The sequence below is a fragment of the Gymnogyps californianus genome, chromosome 3 (assembly GCF_018139145.2).
Source record: "Gymnogyps californianus isolate 813 chromosome 3, ASM1813914v2, whole genome shotgun sequence".
Classification (NCBI taxonomy): domain Eukaryota; kingdom Metazoa; phylum Chordata; class Aves; order Accipitriformes; family Cathartidae; genus Gymnogyps; species Gymnogyps californianus.
In genome coordinates, this window is record NC_059473.1 from 20186101 (window position 1) to 20195887 (window position 9787).

Here is a 9787-nt window from a genome sequence, read left to right on the forward strand (position 1 = left end):
CTCCCTTTTGCAGTTAAGTGCTAATGTTAACTCCTTGTGCCCGCTCTGGCGAGGAAAGCAAGGTTTAGACACATGCAGTTAACAAACAAAGCAACCGAATAAATACAAAGGGGCCAAACAAGTCAGGATTTCGCTTTTTTTTTTGTCTTCTAAGAGGCTGTATACACTAACCAGGGGATAGACTGGGGTGCGGGAAGGGTCTTGGTGCTTTGAAAAGCGGAAATTCCCCTCTCCCAGCGAAGGAAATGTGCCACGCTTGAGGAGGCTCAAGAAGCGATTGGCAGCTGTGTGCAGGAAGAGAAAATCATCTCATTTTGAACTTGAAAGCAAAACTCGGTTTCAAGTGAACACTAGAGCAGCAGCGTCATTGGCAAAGTTTATGGTTTGGGTGACCTATACAGTTTCTTCACTGAAATGTAAATAAGTAGGTAAGAAAGCATTTAGAGCAAGGCCTTTCCCTGAGGTTTTCTTTTGAAGCGATACGAGAAGCCTCCCCAGATTTTGTGCATTTATGAATTAGACCTTTTTAAAGTGAGGGCTGCAGGGGGAAGGTGGAACTGTGAGCGAGGCTGGTTCAATGGCTGTCTGCAAACTGGCTTTAGTGGCCTGAATGTTGTAAGGTGTTTCTGGATACCTTGAATAGGAATGTTTTTGCCAGCCCACCCTACTCCAAGCCTATGTGAGCCACCGAGACTATTGAAAAATATATTTTCATGTCAGCTGATGTTGGTTTATGCTCTTCTGCTTGCACAGAAAAAAAAAATCTCTCCTTCAAACTTAAAAATGCTTTAAAACCCCAGCTTTGAAGCAAGGCTTGAGGACGCAGTGATGATCTCCTGATTTCTGTTTAGCCTTGCCTAGAGCCTATCTGCTTCAGCCTGCAAAAGCAGCCCCGGCTTTTTTGGCCATCAGTAGCTGCTCCGTGACTCCATCTGGGTTTTTTTTTTCCCTCCCTCTCTCAGGTGAAAGCTCACACGGTGTCTCAGTGCCGAAATGGCAGGCGAACACGGGGCTGTTGCTGCACCTCCACGGAGCCTGAACTCAGCTAGTCCAGGAAATGGCTTTGCAGCTGGCTGCCCCGCGCCACCACAGCTTCACCAAAAGGCCAGCACAATGTTGGCAAAGGTCGTCACTGGGGGAAACGTGCTCCGAGTAATGTTTTTATATATATAGCAGAGAGGAAAGGAACAGAGAAGTAAGAAAGCGAATCGGGTGTTTTTTAGATTGCGGTGTGTTTTTCAGACTCGGTTCCCCAATCGCCTTTGCACTGCGAGGTCCTCCTGCCATGTGCCGTGTGCTTTCATCAGGAGTGTGTGTCTGTAAGATGAGTAACGCCAATGCTTTACAGGAATAACCTCCGAGCCACACAACAGCAGCTTCATCTTAGAGAAATAAAGTGAGAAAAAGGGAAAATAAGTCCAGCGCAGCCCGGTTTTATGCCCTGCTAAGATCTGTGGGTCTTCCAGCACATGGGCTTGGGCACCACTGCGGCTCTGGCCGTCGTAGCAGGAGGGATCCATCCAGAGCAGGTCAGCCGGAGTCATTTTGAAGGGAAAGCACGCTTTAAAAGTAAATAGAGTGAGTCATGTTGCCTGTTGGCATAAACGCAAAGCACGTAGGAGCAGGAAGCGCCTTTGTTTTTGTGCACGTGAGCGTGCTTTCAGGTCAGGTTGTCGCTGAAGCGCATTTCTGGCCAGCGAAGTAACGGCTTGCTCCGGCAGTCAGACCGTCCTACCTGGCAGGGGGGAAGCAATTTCATGCCGTTCAATATCAGGTACCTGCCTCTCTGGTTTTTTGTATTTCACAACGATGAATCTTCAACCAGAATCCTGCCACCTACTGCCCATGAAAATGCCAGATGCGTTGTGGGCACAGCGGTCTAATTCTGGCCTTAAAAACCTCGTCAAAGCTCTCTGGGACTGGTCAGCTCTGCACAGGCTGGGAAAAATATTTGTGAGCCACCCGAATTGCCCTACCGGGACTCTCAGCCAATGTACCGATGTCTGCGGCAACACTAGCTTTCTTTGAGAACAAAGTGTAGTTTCCTTTTGTGCACTGAACAAATAAACATTGTGTGGGAACTGGTCATAACAGAAATACTTCTTTTTTTTTTCTTTTCTTTTTTTTTTAAATATCTGAGTCACTTGTTTCAGCACACTGACCCGTTTATTGCTTGGGAATGCCTGCGACTGCTATCTGAAACTTGAAAATTACAGAGGTAACCATGGCGGGAACAGATGACTATTGCAATAACACCAGGGATGATTCCGCAATTAGAATTTAGCATAGAAGAAGTGTCTGAAAACTGGCAGTCTGCCTAGTGCCAGAATTAATTATGAATTTGGTTTTTAGTATAGTTTAGGCTAGAAACCATCCTAATTATCCTTTCTCCTTTAATTAAATGAGAAGTCTGCCATTAGCCTCTGCTTCCCGTAACTCATGTTTTGGGCTCAGCTCGTCCTGCCTGCCAAATGGGAGAACTGGAGTGAAATGGAGGAGAGAGACAGAGACAAAGAGAAGACTCTGAAGTACGCAACTATCTTTGCTACTTATCTGTCTCCAGGTACTGGCTCACGGAAACTTTTCCCCTTAATGTTGTCTTTCAGCTCTTCTGTTCCAGCTGTTAGCTGCTCACTGCTTAACCAAGAATTTGGAGATGAATTTGTTGTTCTGTTATAAATGGTCCACGTATAAAGTGATGGCCGGAGTATAGGTAGATAGACTTTAACATGTAGGGAAGGAAAGTAAGAGAGATTTGTGGAACTGAGGGAGGTGTAGGCTTGCATATGCAAATTCTGCCCTGAAGGGTTCCAATTCATTTACTGAAATTGCTTCTAACGAAACTAACTTTATGTGAATATTTTTTGTAACAAGAATTTTAAAAGTTGAGCAATGAACAATGCCTAGGAAGGATCACACTGAAGCCCTGCTCTAATACTTACTATTAATACTTTTGAAAATGCATAACTTGCTAGTTTGGGTTTTAGAAATCTTTTCTAAAGAAAGAGTGCCACATCTGAATGAATCTTCCAATTTTTTGTTTGTTTCTTGCCAGCATCTGTTTAAACCCTCCATCTTCATAGAACAGAGTGGAAAAATTAAGTACATGTATATATTTTAACATGTTAGTAGAAATACAGCTGTTGAAGTTCAGAGTTAATTAACATTTAAATTACTGTATTTAAAAAACAAAATAAACAGGACTAGTTGAACAGGTTTAATCAGAGAAGAAGTCAATTTAATTGAGAGTAGATATGCAGCAATACCAGCTCCTAAAGCCAAGGTATGTGAGCTCATCTTTTGCGAGATGCATCAAGCTGATTTCTTCATTTATCACTTCTGGTTTGGGCCTGCATGTTTCAGTAATTAGATTTTTTTTTCTTTTTCTCTAGAATAAGAAGATGAGAGACGAGATGATAGCAGTAACACCACATATAACAGACTGAATATGAGTGCCATGTTAAATAAAATCATTTCTTTGGTGTCTGTAGTCTGGTAAGAAATTTATCATCTCTTCTATATATCCCAGTGTTAGAAATATTTGTCACAAATATTTGTCCAAATTTACCCAAATTACTTTCCTTAAATATTCCCCCCAGAAGAACAGTGCTTTCCCTTTTTTTAATTCAATTAAAAACATGACAGTGAATTTTTAATACAATTTTGAAAACTGGCCTTAGGTGCAATATTCCACCTTGATGCAGTGCCTCGAACGCCGCTGGCCTGGCCCAGTCTGCAGCCTCGCTGCTGATCCCTGCCTGGCTGCACACCAGCAGCTCTGCCGCTTGTGCGCTCCGGACCAGCAGCGTGTGGCCCTCTTCAGCTTGTATTACAAAGCCTCTTAAATATGAGTTTCAGCGACTGCAGGGAGTTGTGCATACTGCCAGCCGCAGGCATAAAAATCATGAATTGGTTGCAAAAATAAGGCTGGAGAGCTAACATCTTTGTTCACTCTTTATACGTATCCGTATATATGTATGTCTATTATATATATATACACACATGTACACATGGGTACTTGTTTAGATCGTCACTTCAAAGCCTTTGGGTTCTATCTGTTTTGCATTTGCCAAGGGTTTTGTTTGGTTTTTTTCCTAGGTACCGGAGTGCCTTCATGGTTGAGGGACATAACGTTGTTAACGTGCTACACGTGGGGATTGAGGCCAAGTTTCTCCCTTCACCCAGGGCAGGTTGTCACACAGGAACCAGGGGAAGGTATGTTCTGTCCCTCCCATCCTGCGGAGATCCCAGATGGCTGCAGTGTCAGCTGAAGTCACTCTCTGCTCTGCAACCTCTTTCTGAAGACTAGAGGATACTGGTTCAAAAGCCAGAAGCCTTCTGTGAAACTGCTTGTGACTCAGGGGGTGCCTGGGAAGCGAGAATGGCTTTTCTTTGTATTTTAAAGTAATAAAGTTTTCTATCTTTCTCTAGAATTAAAACCGCTTTCTGTTTAAACATTTACAGTTCTTTAATGCACATACCTCTGACATCTTACAAATACTTGGAAATACTATAGTCTGTGTTTTCCATAAGCCTTCAGAAAATCAACTGTTTCAAGGCTTACTGCTGGAGTAATTTAACAGTCATGCTGCAAAAATGGGAAGGTAAGCGGCCCAGCAGAAGATACAGTAGCCAAAACTCTTATCTCAAGACCCATTGCTTGGAGAATTGCATCAACTTCCCTTAGTCAATAATGAGTCTTATTTATAAATTCACATACAATACAGAAAGGAAGCTTGTTGCACTACTGTGGAGATCAAAGTTTCAATGTGTTTTTTTCTCTTTCTCCTGTTTAGAGAACTGAAGTCAGTTTGCATGTATCTGTATCCCTCTCCTTATTGCTGAGCCCAGCACAGTTGATAGCCTTGGGCATTTTTTTAAAGCTGTTTCTAAAGATAAACATTTTTGCAAAAATTCCCAGAATGCAAGTGCTCAACTTAATTTACCCAGAGCCGTGCTGTTTGTTAGCAGGCTGTTCCTTTATAGGGAGTTTTAAGTTCCAATTCGATGTATCATAAATTAATATATAATGAGAAACAACCTCTATGGTCAAGGCTGGAATCCCTGCCTTACTGAGGTCTGTACAAACAAAACCTCTATTGATTTAGTTCAATAAAATTCAGAGGTTAATCCCAAACCTCCTCCTCCTTTTTCAAGAGCCATTCTATCACTGAAAAAATATGAATGAAATTACATATACTGATCAAAACAATCCCCAAAGTGCCTGAGTACACTCACATTCTTTAATCTTTACAACAGCTTTAAGAAGTGGATTGTCCTTAGTTTTTCAACGGCAGTTTGAGAAGCAGAGAGGAGATGGTTTTTGTCAATGTGCAGAATTCAGTCCGTCTTTTCTCCCAGGTTATGCTTTGTGATCTAAAACAGACAACGCATGTGTTCATCACCATCTACTGAGCTACAGCAGGTAACTGCTTGGCTGCGTGTGTCGTGAAGACAGCTGCCAGCTAGGAGATTTCTTCTTCTCGTGCAAACAGTAGAGGTCTGTTCACTAGACAGGCTAGGATGCTTTGATCATATATAATACTAGAGAGGAGGAAGAGAAAGCATATAGTGTGTGTGTATATATATATAGTAGATGCATATATAGTGCATATATATAGTACACATATATATAAATACATGGGGTTTTTTAACAGACTATAAAAAACCCCACCTTACTATGAGTCTTATGGGTGTTTTCTTCCACAGAAGCAAATGGCTAATCAGGAGAGGAAATAGAAGCTGATTACCCCACCCACCTCCGAAGCCTCTGCTAAAGCCATTTATCATAACATTTCTCAGCCTTCTTGGGTTGGCGACTTTATAGGAGGACTTGTTTTCGCAACCTTTTTACAGCACCTGTAAAAAAATAATGGTAAAATAACCTCAAAGTAACAATAATGCTGGTCTTAAGCACAGAGATGACTAGGTATGGTACAGATACATGGGAGTTCCCCAGACAGCTAGGCTGTTAGATCTAGCTGTGGGACTGAAAAAGATCAACTTTGACCAGAAATGTTGTAAGTGTTTCAGAGCTAAACAAATTTAGAGGAGTTCATGGTCAGCTCTTATTGCTGCAGCGTGTTAAGGTCGTATTTCCTGAATATTGGAAACATTTGTATACTTTTCCTTTAGTGCTGCTTAAGTGGCTTGGTGAATTTGAAGTGGGTTTAATTCTGTGAAAGACAGGTACTGATATCAGAATTCTCTCTTTTTTTTAACATTTATATTTTTAAAAATCAAAATCTGCATCTTATTACATTAAAAGAGAGAAACAGATGGACAGAAACAGTAAAAATGAATGTAAGAACTTTATTTGCCTGGTCAATGAAAGTTTAGTTAATTTTTTGGTCTTTAAACTCTATTGGAATGAGAACACTTCTGAGATGGGATTTATTTTACTTGTCAGCCACAAGCATTTTCATGTAAAATGAAAAATAGGAAGGGAAAAAATGCAAGATAGACATTGAATATGCAAACATTACGATGTAACAATGAAAAATAAAGGTCAAAGGATTTACAGTAAAATTTAATGTTTCAGGAAGTGTTTACAGATCATTAATTAAAAGAAGACCAGGTTGGACATAACCTGAATTTAGTTCCATAGACTTGACTTATCTGAGGGCCCTACTGTGAGACCTGAGTTTTCATATGGCATTAAGAAAGCATACAGTTATGAGTCTCCAGATGTATTAGCTTAAATAGCACAGTAATACCAGTAATTCATAAAATCACAGGCAGCAATAACCTGGTTAATAACAATTCAGGGGACTCGAATGGTCACCAATTCTGAACTGTAAGTCTTGGGATATTAGCTCTAGTTAATATCCCAGTATTTTTAAAAATATCTTTTATTAAAGATAACTTATTGTCTTGGGATACTAAATTCAGTGCCTCCAGTCTTAGAAGGGTTCATTGTTTGGAGAGAGGTTCTCTGTAAAGCCAACCTGTTCTCCCAAGGCCAGTCAGTACAACTGAACTTCCTGGGACTACTTAAGTATGTAACATCATGCAAGTAAGCATAGCGTATAGACGCCTTCCTAGCTGTTAATTAGTTAATTGAGACTTCAGTCCTGCAGAAAATCTTAAATTCCACTTTGACAACACTCAGATTTTACAGAGTACAGATATTATTCATATTTCATAATTTCTACATAGCCAACTATTTTATATTTTCTCTTAAACTCAAGCACTTCTTACTGCTAAGTGAGTGTCCTGAAGAGACTTGAGAATCATCACTTACACCTGAAGCAATTTTTCAGGGCCCTTGCTGGAGCAGAGTAAAATAATCCCATTTTTGGTTACCAAGTATTGTTTTCCACCATTCTCCTGAGCCTCATCACAGTTAACACCCACTGCCCAGTGCTTTTTGAATGGCTTCTTCCCAAACCCCTGCCCCTCCACCTACCTCCAGCTGAAGAGTATTTCAGAGACAGGAATCAGAGAAGGAAAGGTGGCAGGCAGCCTTGGTGGGACCAGCTCCAGCACCAGAGCCCTCTTACACTTCTTACTGAAATCAAAAGCAGAACTGAAGGTTGAATTTAGAAGGATCAACATCTTATGGGGACACAGCTGTTGTAGTGTTCTCAGGTAGATGTGGTATTGTAGTGCTTAATAGTTATCTTTAAAATGAAAGGCTGGAGAATTCTTTTCTCAGTTTTACATTGTGGGATTGAGATGTTTTATGTGTAGATTGGCAAATTTCTCTGCTTCTGAGTCCTTTATACAGACACTGAAAACCTAACTTGCAGCAGTACATAGGTAATATCATTTTGATGGGGATGGTCTGACTGGATTTCACATTTGTCCCATTTAATAGTTGACCTGTGATGGTCCCATAAACATTTCCGAAATAATCTCTCAAATGTATACCAATTATCAACAGGTTCACTGGCAGAATTGCAATGAACAGTTGTTAATGGCCCAACAGCTTTCTAATCCAGGTTCAATAAACAATCCCAAAACCAAACCATTACTCTGAAGGCATGTTTATTCTCTAAATGAGATTACAGCTGAAAACCTTCATATTTAAGCATATTAATTGTAGGCCTCTGTTGCCAGCAGAATGAAGCAGGCTCGTTCCAAGCATTAGTTGCTGTAATTAAGACAGCTACCGAAAACAGTTCTTAACATTATAATTGTAAACTGTGCAATAGTAATAAAGCAAAAGTCTTAGCTGGAACCAAAAACATTCATTATCTGAGGCTGGAAATGAAGCTTCAGTTGCATTCTTTTGCATAGTAAGTTATCAAATATCTTTCAGATAAAAGTTGATTGCCTTAACACAACTGAAGAACAAATTTATTCTGACTGCACTTATTTAAATCTATGCTTAAACATGACTCTGGTTTGACTAACTTTTAATCTCATTTAGACACCTCTTACTGCATCTTGTAGTGAAAAATATAATGAATGCATAAGAAAATAAAACCTGACTTATTTGGTATAAAAAAAGGGGGGGATACAAAATAAAAATTTAAAAAAAAATTGCTTGGGAAAATTAAAAAGTTCAAGGCCAAACTAGGCAGAATAAATAGTAAAATATATTTTTAAAAATAATTCATATATGAAGGCCCATTTCCTGCATTCACTTAGGTAAAAAGCTTGCCATACTCTTAATTAAAACATTATAGCTAGAAACTTAAAAAAACCCATAAAATTAACTCACAAATTTGTGAGCAAATTAGTAACAGTAAATCTCAGACAAGTTAAGCCCAGGGTTACCATAGGCCCTATTTATGTCTGTTCATTTTTGGTTGTGGTTTTGAAGTGTTTCTTTGTTTTGTGGTGATGTTATTGGGTTTTTTTAATCCGAGATTTTTGCTGTGTCTGTGTGGTATTGCCAGTCTTCTGTATTGTAAAACGGTGGTCTTGTCTTTCGGGAATTTTCCTTGATCTGGGAAGCTTTATTAGGCCAGAATACGACTTGTCAGCCTGTGTCCGAATTTAGACGGTTTGGGAGGTCCATAAAGATTGTACAAACACAAACATGTTCGCATTTCGTGCTTAAAGGACTTTTAATCCTTTTTAAGATCCAAACACTTGAAACAACTTATGTTACATTAAAACTCACTGCGCATGAAGACTCGTTAACTTTTTCACAACCTATTTTTCTTCTGCCGGCTGAAATATTGCTTAGACTTCCTGATTTCAAAACCTGCCAGGAACTTGAATGGCCTTTCTGGAAAAGGTGCCTCAAAAGGACAGTGGTTAACCACGCACCGCTGCTTTTTTGCCCTTTTTTATGTTTCTCTCGGAGAGAAGAGTGTTTTTACCACTTTTCCTTCTCGTTGGGTGCATGGCTGCCGGGAGCACGGGCACTTGTTCAGGTCAGCGTAGGAGCACTCGTGGTCTCGCCGCCTCAAACGCCGCCTCAGGCGGCGTTTGAGGCGGCGAGACCACGAGTGCTCCGTATACCAAAGCCCCGGTTTTGTTTACCGCCCGGCGGCGGGGCCTGCGTGGCGCAGGAGGTGAGGGGGCCTGAGGGGACCGCCGCGATGGCGACTGCGGCCTCTCATCCCCGCTCTTCCTCCCCGAGCTTCTCCTCCCCTCCGCACTCGCACCCGTTCGCAGCTTCCCCGTCGCCGTGAGGGGGGGGGGGGGTGTCGAACCGCCCCGCTCGTCCCCTCACCGGGGCGGGCAGGCGGCGGGCCTCGGGCGGGAGGACCGCGCCATCGCGCGGCAGCCAATAGCGTGCGGCCACCCACGATTCAAACGGCGCGTCGTGGCCAATAGGCGCGGTTGGCGGGCGGGAAGGGGCAGGGCGAGGGGGCGGACCGTTGCGCGG

At 41.6% G+C, this 9787-nt stretch overlaps 1 long non-coding RNA gene across 1 annotated transcript; it reads right to left on the reverse strand.

Moving 5' to 3' along the window:
- Window positions 1–3207: 3207 nt before the first annotated feature.
- LOC127014955 (uncharacterized) lies at window positions 3208–7504 on the reverse strand. The gene is made up of 3 exons (XR_007766254.1): window positions 7409–7504; window positions 5760–5859; window positions 3208–3388 (listed from the first exon to the last, which is right to left on the reverse strand). It is a non-coding gene; the product is annotated as an uncharacterized LOC127014955 (long non-coding RNA).
- Window positions 7505–9787: the final 2283 nt, after the last annotated feature.